Below are 13,928 nucleotides of genomic sequence, written 5' to 3' on the forward strand. Positions count from 1 at the left end.
TACATATCTATTCTATTTATTTTATTTTGTTAGTATGTTTGGTTTTGTTCTCTGTCTCCCCCTTTTAGACTGTGAGCCCACTGTTGGGTAGGGACTGTCTCTATATGTTGCCAACTTGTACTTCCCAAGCGCTTAGTACAGTGCTTTGCACACAGTAAGTGCTCAATAAATACAATTGATCGATTGATTGATTTTGTTCTCTGTCTTCCCCTTTTAAACTGTGAGCCCACTGTTGGGTAGGGACCGTCTCTATATGTTGCCAACTTGTACTTCCCAAGCGCTTAGTACAGTGCTTTGCACACAGTAAGCGCTCAATAAATACGATTGATTGATTGATTGATTGATTGATCCTGAGCATAATTCTCAAATTAAAGGAAATGTTTCACATGATGCTCTCCAGCTGGGAGAAGAGCTGTCTCTGCAAAGGAGTGATTTCCAGGTCATTTCTGAAGCCATCGCTGAATTGTGCTCCTCATTTTGCACCCTAGATGAAGGTTACTTCAGGAGGCCCTCCTGAATTTTCAGATTTTGCAGAGTTTGGATGAGGGATCGAACTGCTGACCATCTCTTGGCCCATCGTACAAAGCGGTGTCCCGTTTCTCAGGATCCCTCAGCTGACTTTTGTTCACCTACTCTTTTTGCAGTTCCCCATTACCTCCTAATTAGTTCCCTTTATTTTGTTTCTTTCACCAAGAAATGGGCTGCTCGTTAAGAGCGCTTGTACTTGCTAAGCGCTTACTCTGTACCAAGAACTGTTCTAAGCGCCAGACTAGATACAAGTTAATCAGGTTGGACACAGTCCCTGTCCCACATGGGGCTCACATTCTTAATCCCCATTTTCCAGATGAGGTAACTGAGGCCCGGAGAAGTTAAGTGACTTGCCCAGGGTCACATAGCGGACATGTGGCAGAGTCAGGATTAGAACCCAGGTCCTTCTGACTCCCGAGCCCGTGCTCTATCCACTAAGACACACTAGGTCTTTTAGTTCTATGAGTGCCCAGAAGTTCACTCCGTAACCATTCTTACCCAGTCCTTATCACATCTACAAGACTGTGAGCCCGCTGTTGGGTAGGGACCGTCTCTATATGTTGCCACCTTGTACTTCCCAAGCGCTTAGTACAGTGCTCTGCACACAGTAAGAGCTCAATAAATACGATTGAATGAATGAATGAATGAATAAGAGCATGCTGGTCCTTGAAGATTCCAGGAGACAGAGTGTAGCCTAGTAAAAAGAGCAGGGGTTTGGAAACCAAGAGATCTAGGTTCGAGTCCTGGTTCTGCCAATTGCCAGCTAAATGATCTTAAACCAGCTGCTTAACCTCTCTGGGCCTCAATCTCTTCATTGACAAAATGGAGATAAAATATCCGTTAAAAGTCTAAGTCTTAGAGTCTAAAAGTCTTAGACTGTGAACTCCATCTGAGACAGGGATCTGATTAGACTGTTTTAGAATGTGAGCCCACTGTTGGGTAGGGACTGTCTCTATATGTTGCCAACTTGTACTTCCCAAGCACTTAGTACAGTGCTCTGCACACAGTAAGCGCTCAATAAATACGATTGATGATGATGATGATGATTATCCTGTATTTACGGCAAGACTTGGCACACAATAAGTACTGAATAAAGTACAAATATAGGCAGGAATGAAATGTCTCAGCTATTATCTGATCATCTTTAACTCCCTAACCTCCTCTCTTCTATCAACTCCAGGCAACATTTATTGAGCTCCAAAAACATCATGATTGGAGAAGAGATTGCATACATTCTCTGCATATGAAACTTATTGGACTATCCTCCCGCTTCCTGCCACCATTGTGAGGCAGTCTGTGTGGCCACTGGATTACCTTTTAGACTGTGAGCCCGTTGTTGGGTAGGGACCGTCTCTATATGTTGCCAACTTGTACTTCCCAAACGCTTAGTACAGTGCTCTGCACAGAGTAAGCACTCAATAAATATGATTGAATGAATGAATTACTTTTTTTAATGGTATTTGTTAAGCAGCGTAGCTTGGTGGAGCGAGCATGGGCTTCGGAGTCAGAGGACGTGGATTCTAATCCCATCTCTGTCACTTATCAGCTGTGTGACTTTCGGCAGGTCACTTAACTTCTCTGGGCCTCAGTTACCTCATCTGTAAAAAGGAGATGAAGACTGTGAGCCCCACGTGGGACAACCTGCTTAACTTGTATCTACCCCAACGCTTAGAACAGTGCTTGGCACATAGTAAGCAGTTAACAAATACTGTCATTATTATTGTTAAGCACTTACTAGTGCCAAATACTGTACCAAGCACTAGGATAGTTATAAGCAAATCAGGTTGAACAGGGTCCCCATCCCATGTGGGGCTCACAGTCTTAATCTCCATTTTCCCCCTATCCCCAATCCCCATCCCCAATCCCCCTATTACTCTATTTATTTATTTATTTGTTTGTTTATTTATTTTACTTGTACATATCTATTCTATTTATTTTATTTTGTTAGTATGTTTGGTTTTGTTCTCCGTCTCCCCCTTTTAGACTGTGAGCCCACTGTTGGGTAGGGACTGTCTCTGTATGTTGCCAACTTGTACTTCCCAAGCACTTAGTACAGTGCTCTGCACACAGTAAGCGCTCAATAAATACGATTGATTGATTGATTTCCAGATGAGGTAACTGAGGCCCAGAGAAGGTAAGTGACTTGCCCAAGGTCACACAGCAAACAAGTGATAGAGCTGGGATTAGAGCCCAGGTCTTTCTGATCCCCAGGCCCATGCTCTTTTCAATAGACCATTCTGCTTTTGGGTCTGACAAACAACAGAACTGCAGAGGAAATTGGGAGACTTAAGTTCTGTTTCCAGCTCCACCACTAACCTGTTCATCATCATTCATTCAATCATATTTATTGAGCGCTTACTGTGTGCAGAGCACTGTACTAAGCACTCGGGAAGTACAAGTTGGCAACATATAGAGACGGTCCCTACCCAACAACGGGCTCACAGTCTAGAAGGGGGAGACAGAGAACAAAACAAAACATATTAACAAAATAAAATAAAAATAATAAATATGTACAAATAGAGTAATAAATACGTACAAACATATAGACATATATACAGGTGCTGTGGGGAGGGGAAGGAGGTAAGGCGGGGGGGATGGGACATAACTATTGTTTGCTATGTGTCAGGCACTGTACTAAGCACTGGGGTAAATGCAAGATAATTGGGTTGGACACAGTCCCTGTCTCACATGGGGCTCACAGACTCCTCCTCGTCATCATCATCATCACCATCATCAGTGGTATTTATTGAGCTCATTATGAGCTTTAGGACTGTGAGCCCACTGTTGGGTAGGGACTGTCTCTATATGTTGCCAATCTGTACTTCCCAAACGCTTAGTACAGTGCTCTGCACATAGTAAGCGCTCAATAAATACGATTGATGATGATGATGATGAGCAGTGTCTGTTAATCCTATTGTATTGTACCCTCCCAAGTGCTCTGTACATAGTAAGTGCTCTATAAAAACCATTGATTGATTACTGAACACTGTGTTAAAAGTTCACAGGAGAGAACAATACAACAGAATCTGTAGAAACATTCCCTGCCCACAACAAGCTTGTAAATTGGTGGAATCCCACTCTCTGGGATTCTCCCTCATTCCCTCATCCCAGACTGAGCCCCCCTTTTCCTCTGCTCCTCTTCCCCTCCCCATCACCCACACTCCCTCCCTCTGCCCTACCCCCTCCCTGCCCCACAGCACTGGTGTATATATGTACATATTTATTATTCTATTTATTTTATTAATGATGTGTATAGATCTATAATTCTATTTATTTATACTGACGCTATTGATGCCTTTCTACTTATTCTGTTTTGTTGTCTGTCTCCCCCCTTCTAGACTGTGAGCCCGTCATTGGGTAGGGACTGTGTCGATTTGTTGCCTAATTGTACTTTCCAAGCGCTTAGTACAGTGCTTTGCACTCAATAAACGCTCAATAAATGCAATTCAATGAATGAATGAATGGGATTAGACAATGGGAAATCCTGCCCAGATCCCCTTTTTCTGGCTGAGGGGGAAAATTCACTGGAGGAATGAGACTGATAAGATCTGCCTTCAAAGAAACATTAATTCAAAGAGTAAGTGAGGGAGGTGGTTCTCAGATACACCCTCTAGATTGTAAAATCGTTTGGGGCTGGAAATATGTCTGTTTATTGTATTGTACTCTTCCAAATGGTTAGTACAGTGCTCTTCACGCAGTAAGCACTGAATAAATGCAATTGATTTTTTTGATAAATACCACTGACTGATGCACAAGGAGATAGGTGAGAAGCAGTGTGGTCTAATGGATAGAGCAAGGGCCTGGGTTCTAATCCCAGCTCTGCCACTTGTCTGTTGTGTGACCTTGGGCAAGTCACTTTACTTCTCTGTGCCTCCATTCCCTCATCTGTAAAATGGGGATTAATAATAATAATAATAATAATAATAATGGCATTTATTAAATGCTTACTATGTGCAAAGCACTGTTCTAAGCACTGAGCACTGTTCCAAGCTCTGTGAGCTCACCACCCTACCTCCTTCCCCTCCCCATAGCACTTGTATATATTTGTACATATTACTCTATTTATTTTACTTGTACATATTTACTACTCTGTTTTATTAATGATGTGCCTATAGCTATAATTCCATTTATTCTGACGGTTTTGACACCTGTCTACATGTTTTATTTTGTTGTCTGTCTCCCCCTTCTAGACTGTGAGCCCATTGTTGGGTAGGGACCGTCTCTACCTGTTGCCGACTTGTACTTCCCAAGCACTTAGTACAGTGCTCGGCATACAGTAAGTGCTCAATTAATATGATTGAATGAATGAATAAATGAATGTGGGACAGGGACTGTGTCCAACCCAAGTAGCTTATGTCTGGATTAAGAAGCAGCGAGAAGCAGCGTGGCTCAGTGGAAAGAGCCCGGGATTTGGAGTCAGAGGTCATGGGTTCAAATCCCAGCTCTGCCAATTGTCAGCTGTGTGACTTTGGGCAAGTCACTTAACTTCTCTGGGCCTCAGTTACCCCATCTGTAAAATGGGGACTAAGACTGTGAGCCCCAAGTGGGACAACCTGCTCACCTTGTCACCTCCCCAGTGCTTAGAACAGTGCTTTGCACATAGTAAGTGCTTAATAAATGCCATCATTATTATTATTATCAAGACTGTGAGCCCCCCGTGGGACAACCTGATCACCTTGTAACCTCCCCAGCGCTTAGAACAGTGCTTTGCACGTAGTAAGCGCTTAATAAATGCCATTATTATTATTATTATTGTTATTACCCCAGCTCTTAGTTTAGTAAGCACTTAACAGTACTTCCCAAGCGCTTAGTACAGTGCTCTGCACACAGTAAGCGCTCAATAAATACGGTTGAACAAATGAATACCATTTAAAAAAGAGAGAGGGGGCGACCTCTCCCGCTGTACCCCCCCTTTTCTGACTCTCTGTCTCTGTCTCTTTTTGTCTTCACTTTCTTTTTCTCTCTCTTTGCCCTCAAAAGGCTCCAGTCTCTAGGCCACGAACCTTATGGGCCATTATGGGGCACCAGACCCCCCACTTTCCTTGGCAAAATAGAAAAGCGGAGCCTCCTTCCCCCCTCATCCATTCAACTGTATTTATTGACCGCCTACTGTGTGCAAAGCATCATACTAAGCGCTTGGGAGAGTACAGTGTAACAACAAACAGTTGCAGCCCTGCCCACAATGAGCTCACAGTCTACAGGCGGAGACAGACACTAATATAAATAAATAAATTCATTCAATCGTATTTATTGAGCGCTTACTGTGTGCGGAGCACTGGACTAAGCGCTTGGGAAGTACAAGTCGGCAACATATAGAGACGGTCCCTACCCAAAAACAGGATCACAGTCTAGAAGGAGGAGACAGACAACAAAACAAAACATGTGGACACGTGTCAAGTCATCAGAATAAATAGAAGTAAAGCTAGATGCACATCATTAACAAAATAAATAGAATAGTGATTTATTAATAAATAATTTGTTAATAAATTAATAAATACACAGATACATACATACATGGAAACCCAATCCTTTCCTCCTTGAAGGGGGTCCTGGAAACCAGGGAAGAAAGAGGTAGGGGTGGCACCTCAATTTAAAAAAAAATTAGAAATGCTACAGAGAGGGAGGGAGCGGGGGATCCTGGAATTTGGTGGGGGGAATGGATGCAGGGGTGCACAAGGGAGGTATAATAATAATAATAATAATAATAGTAGTAGTATTTATTAAGCACTTACCATGTGCCAAGGACTGTTCTAAGCGCTGGGGTAGATACGAGGAAATCAGGTTGTCCCATGTGGGGTTCACAGTCTTAATCTCCATTGTACAGATGAGGTAACTGAGGCACAGAGAAGTGAAGCGACCTGCCCAAAATCACACAGCTGACAATTGGCAAAGTCGGGATTAGAACCCACGACCTTTGACTCCCAAGCCCAGGCTCTTTCCACTAAGCCTAAAGAACAATGGGGAGAGCAGAAAGGACAAGGCCTGTGAGCAGAGAGCATGTCTTTGTGGGGTGACAGGCCAAGTGTACCTCAACCAGCAGTAAAACTGACCCAGCCTGACAGGAATATTATTATATTATATTTATTATAAGTGTATATATTTTATATATAAATAATAATAAGTATATATAATAAGTATCATCATCATCAATTGTATTTATTGAGCACTTACTGTGTGCAGAGCACTGTACTTAGCACTATATAATAAGTGTATATAATAATATATAATATATAATAAGTATATATATTATATGTTTATATAATATATATAATAATTATATATATTATATTATATATAATATGTGTATATATTTACAATTCTTTTCATTTTCATTTATATTGATGCTATTAATGCATGGTTACTTGTTTTGATGTGTATATATCTATAATTCTACTGATTTATATTGATGCTATTGATGCCTGTTTACTTGTTTTGATATCTGTCTCCCCCCTTGTAGACTGTAAGACCGTTGTGGGCAGGGATTGTCTCTCTTTATTGCTGAATTGTATTTTCCAAGCGCTTAGTACAGAGCTCTACATACAGTAGGTGCTCAATAAATATGATTGAATGAACGAATGAAAGTCCTTAACAAATACCATTCTCAAAAAAAAAGCTATGAACACTCTACATGGAGCAGATGTCATATCCTGCTGAGCTACTGCATCAGCCTCCTTCTTCCAGCACCTCTTTTCCAGACTCTGGAAAAGACACTGTGCTTTCCCAGAAAATTTTTCTAAGGAATTGTTCTCCCACTCCTCAAGAACCTCCAGCAGTTGCACATTCATCCCCGCGGCAAACAGAAACTCCTCACCGTTGGCTTTACGATACTAAATCAGCTCTCCGGCTCTTACCTATCCTCTCTCTTCTCCCCCTACAACCCACGTCTCTATGTGTTGCCAACTTGTACTTTCCAAGCGCTTAGTACAGTGCTCTGCACACAGTGAGCGCTCAATAAATACGATTGATTGATTGATTGATGGGGAAGCAGCGTGGCTCGGTGGAAAGAGCCCGGGCTTTGGGGTCAGAGGTCATCGGTTCAAATCCCGGCTCCACCACTTGTCAGCTGTGTGACTTTGGGCAAGTCACTTCACTTCTCTGTGCCTCAGTTCCCTCATCTGTAAAATGGGGATTAAGACTGTGAACCCCACGTGGGACAACCTGATCACCTTGTAAACTCCCCAGCGCTTAGAACAGTACTTTGCACATAGTAAGCGCTGAATAAATGCCATCATCATTATTATTATTATAACCCAGTCCATGCACTTTGGGATTTGGATTTGGGATTTGGAAGGGGTGAGAGCTGGGAAGACTTCAAAGAGCTAATTGGCCGGAAGATCCTGACTGGAAACTGTCAGGTGCTGTCTTGTCTTATGCTGTTGAGTCGTCTCCGACCCACAGCGACTCCATCATCATCATCATCATCATCATCAATCGTATTTATTGAGCGCTTACTATGTGCAGAGCACTGTACTAAGCGCTTGGGAAGTACAAATTGGCAACATATAGAGACAGTCCCTACCCAACAGTGGGCTCACAGTCTAAAACTCCCCATTGTTCTTCCAGAACGGCCCACCTCCATCTGCAGTCGCTGTAGTTGTGGATCCAGGGAGTTTTCTAGGTAAAAATATGGAAGTGGTTTACCATGACCGCCTTCCGCGCAATCAACTTGAGTCTCCACCCCTCGACTCTCTCCCGTGCCGCCGCTGCCCAGCCTGGGTGAGTTTTGACTTGTAGCAGATTGCCTTCCACTAGCTAGCCGCTGCCCAAGCTAGGAATGGAATGAATATGCCTCTGCTTGACTCTCCCTCTCTTAGCCGAGACTGGTAGAGGACTGGAAACTCTCCAGGTGGGATCCTGAGAGAGTCCAATATCCAGAATAAGGAAGTCTGGGTGTCTAAATCCAATGCCATGGGGGGCAGAGTCGGGGGGGACGGCTGTGATTTCTAGACTGTGATCCCATTGTTGGGTAGGGACCGTCTTTATATGTTGCCGATTTGTACTTCCCAAGTGCTTAATACAGTGCTCTGCACACCGTAAGCTCAATAAATACGATTGAATGAATGAGTGCCCCTGTCGTCCCCTTGGATGGGGTTTCTAATCAGAGCCTTCAGGTGCCAACAAGGACAGAGGATCGAGAACTGTCTGTTAGGTTTTTTAAAAAAAAAAATGGTATATGTTAAGCACTTACAATATGCCAAGCACTGTACTAAGTGCTGGGGTAGATACAAGTTAATCAGTTTGGACACAGTCCCTGTTCCACTTGGGGCTCCCGGTCCTAATTCCCATTTTACAGATGGGGGAACTGAGGCACAGAGAAGTTAAGTGACTTACCCAAAGTCACACAGCTGACAATTGGTGGAGCCGGGATTTGAACCCATCGCCTCTGACTCCAAAGTCTGGGCTCTTTCCACTGAGCCACGCTGCTTCTCTTTTAGCCCATAGTCAGGAATTTCTGCTGGATTCAGAGAAGAATAGGCAACTGTTTGATTGGGGAGATATGGGAATTTAGTTAATGTTTTGATGTTATGCTTTAAAGAGAAGCAGTGTGGCTCGGTGGAAAGAGCCTGGGCTTTGGAGTCAGAGGCCATGGGTTTAAATCCCAGCTCCGCCAATTATCAGCTGTGTGAGTTTGGGCAAGTCACTTAACTTCTCTGGGCCTCAGTTACCTCATCTGTAAAAATGGGGATGAAGACTGTGAGCCCCCCGGGGGACAACCTGATCACCTTCTATACCCCCAGTGCTTAGAACAATGCTTTGCACATAGTAAGTACTTAAAAATGCCATAATTTATTTTATTTTACTTATTTTAAATTACTTCAACAAAGATTTAAGCAATCAATCAATGATATTGAAAATGCAGAGCACTCATTCATTCATTTGATTGTATTTCTTGAACTCTTACTGTGTGAAAAGCACTGTACTAAGCACTTGAGAGAGTAAATATTACAATAAACAGACACATTCCCTGCCCACAATGAGTTTACAGTATAGAGGGGGAGAGAGACGTGAATAAAATTAACGTAAATAAATAAATTCATTCATTCACTCAATCGTATTTATTGAGCGCTTACTGTGTGCAGAGCACTGTACTAAGCACTTGATGAGTAAATACATAAATTACAGATATGTGCATAAGTGCTGTGGGGTGGGGGTGGGGGGCTGAATAAAGGGAGCAAGTCAGGGTGATGCAGAAAGGAGTGGGAGAAAAGGAAAGGTGGGTTTACTCAGGGAGGCACTGTACTAAGCACTTGGGAGAGTACAATACAATGGAGTTGGTAGACATGATCCCTGCCCATTACAAGTTTCCAGTCCAAGAGGGAGACAGACATTTTTATGAATAAATAAATTACAGTTGTGTACATAAATGCTGTGGGACTGAGGGGGTGTTGAATCCCAAGTGCCAAAGGGGATTAATAATAATAATTTTGGTATTTGTTAAGCGCTTACTATGTTTTAAGTGCTGGGGAGGATACAAGGTGATCGGGTTGTCCCATGTGGGGCTCCCAATCTTAATCTTAATCTTAATCTTTTAGACTGTGAGCCCACTGTTGGGTAGGGACTGTCTCTATATGTTGCCAACTTGTACTTCCCAAGCGCTTAGTACAGTGCTCTGCACACAGTAAGCCCTCAATAAAAACGATTGATTGATTAATCCCCATTTTGCAGATGAGGCAACTGAGGCCCAGAGAAGTTAAGTGACTTGCCCAAAGTCACACAGCTGACAAGCGGAGGAGCCGGGATTTGAACCCATGACCTCTGACTCCCAAGCCCGTGCTCTTTCCCCCGAGCCATGCTGCTTCTCAAAGGATTAGATCAAAGTGCACAGACAAGACTCAGAAGGGAGAGGGATTAGGGGAAAGAGGGTTTAGTTGTTTAGTGATGTGAAGTGTTGCAGTATCTAGCGTGTGAAAGAATTCCATGTTATCTTTCCAGAGGTTCTGGCATAGATCCTAATTTACCACATGCGAGTCTGTGGGAAAACAACCTGGACAACGCAGCCATTCACAATATCTGCTGAATCATGAATAAATGAATAGTGGATTGAGCACAGGCCGGAGAGTTAGAAGGTCACTCCACATCTCTGCCGCTCACCTCCTCACCGGGCCTCGTTCTCGCCTGTCCCGCCGTCGACCCCCGGCCCACGTCCTCCCTCTGGCCTGGAATGCCCTCCCTCCGCACCTCCGCCAAGCTAGCTCTCTTCCTCCCTTCAAAGCCCTACTGAGAGCTCACCTCCTCCAGGAGGCCTTCCCACACTGAGCCCCCCTCTTCCTCTGCTCCTCCTCCCCTCCCCATCACCCCTACTCCCTCCCTCTGCTCTACCCCCCTCTCCAACCCACAGCACTTTTGTAGAGATGTACATATTTATTATTCTATTTATTTTATTAATGACATGTACATATGTGTAATTCCATTTATTTATTTTGATGCTCTTGATGCCTGTATACTTGTTTTGTTTTGTTGTCTGTCTTCCCTCTTCTAGATGGTGATTAGAGAGCCAAGCTAGCTCTCTTCCTCCCTTCAAGGCCCTACTGAGAGCTCACCTCCTCCCCGAGGCCTTCCCAGACTGAGCCCCTTCCTTCCTCTCCCCCTCGTCCCCATCTCCATCCCCCGCATCTTACCTCCTTCCCTTCCCCACAGCACCTGTATATATGTATATATGTTTGTACATATTTATTACTCCATTTATTTATTTATTTATTTTACTTGTACATATCTATTCTATTTATTTTATTTTGTTGGTATGTTTGGTTTTGTCTCCCCCTTTCAGACTGTGAGCCCACTGTTGGGTAAGGACTGTCTCTATATGTTGCCAATTTGTACTTCCCAAGCGCTTAGTACAGTGCTCTGCACATAGTAAGCGCTCAATAAATATGATTGATGATGATGATGATGATTAATGACATGTATATATCTGTAATTCCATTTATTTATTTTGATGCTCTTGATCCCTGTCTACTTGTTTTGTTTTGTTGTCTGTCTTCCCCCTTCTAGACTGTGAGCCTGTTGTTGGGTAGGGAATGTCTTTATCTGTTGCCTAATTGTACTTTCCAAGTGCTTAGTACAGTGCTCTGCACACAGTAAGCTCTCAATAAATACAATTGAATGAATCAATCAATCAATCAAAGGGACAATCTATAGTTTTAGTACAGTGCTCTGCACACAGTAAGCTCTCAATAAATACAATTGAATGAATCAATCAATCAATCAAAGGGACAAGCTATAGTTTATCCTACCACCAACAAGCTAGATAGTATTTGTTAAGTGCTTACTATGTGCCAGGCACTATACTAAGTACTGGGATAGATACAAGACAATCGTGGACATAGTCCCTATCCCACACAGGGTTCACGGTCTTAATCCCCATTTTACAGATGAGGTAACTGAGGCACAGAGAAGTTAAGTGATTTGGCAAGGTTACACAACAGACATGTGGCAGACTGGCATTAGAATCCAGATCCTTCTGATCAATTAATCAATCAATCAATCATATTTATTGAGTGCTTACTGTGTGCAGAGCACTCTACTAAGCGCTTGGGAAGTACAAGTTGGCAACATGTAGAGACGGTCCCTACCCAACAGTGGCCTCACAGTCTAGAAGGGGACTGTACTAAGCTCTAGGGAAGTTACAAAGTGATCAGGTTGTCCCACGGGAGGCTCACAGTCTCAATCCCCATTTTATAGATGAGGTAACTGAGGCCCAGAGAAGTTAAGTGACTTGCCCAAAGTCACACAGCTGACAATTGGTGGAGCCGGGATTTGAACCCATGACCTCTGACTCCAAAGCTCTTGCTCTTTCCACTGACCCACGCTGCTGCTTCTTCTGATTCCAAGGCCTGTGCTCCATCCACTAGACCAAACTTTCCTTGGAGTTGGCGACTGATTTCCATGCCTCCCTTGGATTTTTGGAGTGGTATTTGTTAAGCGCTTACTATGTACCAAGCACTGTACTAGGCACTGGGGTAGATACAGGAAAATCAGGTTGGACACAGTCCCTGTCCCACACTGGGTCACAATCTTAATCCCCATTTAACAGAGGCAGGAACTGACGCACAGAGAAGTGAAGCGACTTCTTGGCCAAGGACACACAGCAGACGAGGAGGTGGAGCCAGGATTAGAACCCAGGTTCTTCGGGCTCCCAGACCGGTTCTCTAACGCCAGGCCATGCTGTTTCCCCTGCGCTCTTCCTGGGGAGCCCACTCTCCCAGCTTCAGAAATGAGGCTTTATAATCTCTGGCTAGACGGCTGCACTGCAAGAACACAAGTGGATTAAACACAAGTGGATTCCTGCCATCAACAACCACCAGCCCTCATAATTCTTGGGTTGCAAAGTCCCATGTCTCTTTGAGGAAATTACCCACTGAACCCCTCCAGGAAGGCTTACCTCAACCACCTTGCTACTGAAGAGCCTCTTTCATCATCTCACCGCTCAGTCTTCCTGCCCTGCTATGCCCCATCTCGTCATCATCATCATCAATCGTATTTATTGAGCGCTTACTGTGTGCAGAGCACTGTACTAAGCGCTTGGGAAGTACAAGTTGGCAACATATAGAGACAGTCCCTACCCAACGGTGGGCTCACGGTCTAAAAGGGGGAGACGTGTTAGCTTTCCCAGCCAGCCAAGCCCTCAGGACCTGAGATGCCCTGATGGCCTTGAACAGATAACTCCAGCTGTCTCCAGCCAGGGGAAGGAGGCTGGGAGTAGGGAATCATCATTGCCATGGCACTCAGGACTTCTTTCCGAACAACTTGCATGGTTGCCATCGTTCTTGGCTGTACCAGGGGCGGTAAGGCAGGAAAGGAAAGAAGAAAGGAGAACGTCACCCTGCACTCCATCCTTCCTCCTTCCTGGCTATCAGGTAGGATACAGTCCCTGTTCCACATCAGGCTCACAATCTTAATCCCCATTTTACAAGCCCAACAGCTTCCAAGGCCAATGGCTTCTCTGCTCATCAGACTTTAAACCTCAGCTTCTGCCCCGGGACACCCAGGCTGCTAAAACGGATCCAACAGCAGCAGTCCAGCTGGCTGGCCTCATTCTGCCCAATCTGGGAGTTTGTCCCTGCTCTCGTCGGGATCCATATACATATGTATATATGTATATATGTTGTATATATGTATGTATGTTTGTACATATTTATTACTCTATTTATTTATTTATTTCACTTGTACATATCTATTCTATTTATTTTATTTTGTTAGTATGTTTGGTTTTGTTCTCTGTCTCCCCCTTTTAGACTGTGAGCCCACTGTTGGGTAGGGACTGTCTCTATATGTTGCCAACTTGTACTTCCCAAGCGCTTAGTACTCTGCTCTGCACACAGAAATACAATTGATTGATTGATTGATTGAAAGCAGGAGATGGGGCCCCAGGGCAGCCTTGATCCTTGCCACTTCATGGC

General features: G+C 43.9%; 1 non-coding gene across 1 annotated transcript; it reads right to left on the reverse strand.

The window, feature by feature from the left end:
* Positions 1-8,254: 8,254 nt before the first annotated feature.
* LOC119937954 lies at positions 8,255-8,392 on the reverse strand. Its single transcript, XR_005454299.1, has one exon. It is a non-coding gene; the product is annotated as a small nucleolar RNA SNORA7 (small nucleolar RNA).
* Positions 8,393-13,928: the final 5,536 nt, after the last annotated feature.

The sequence above is a fragment of the Tachyglossus aculeatus genome, chromosome 1 (genome assembly GCF_015852505.1).
Source record: "Tachyglossus aculeatus isolate mTacAcu1 chromosome 1, mTacAcu1.pri, whole genome shotgun sequence".
NCBI classification, from domain to species: Eukaryota; Metazoa; Chordata; class Mammalia; order Monotremata; family Tachyglossidae; genus Tachyglossus; species Tachyglossus aculeatus.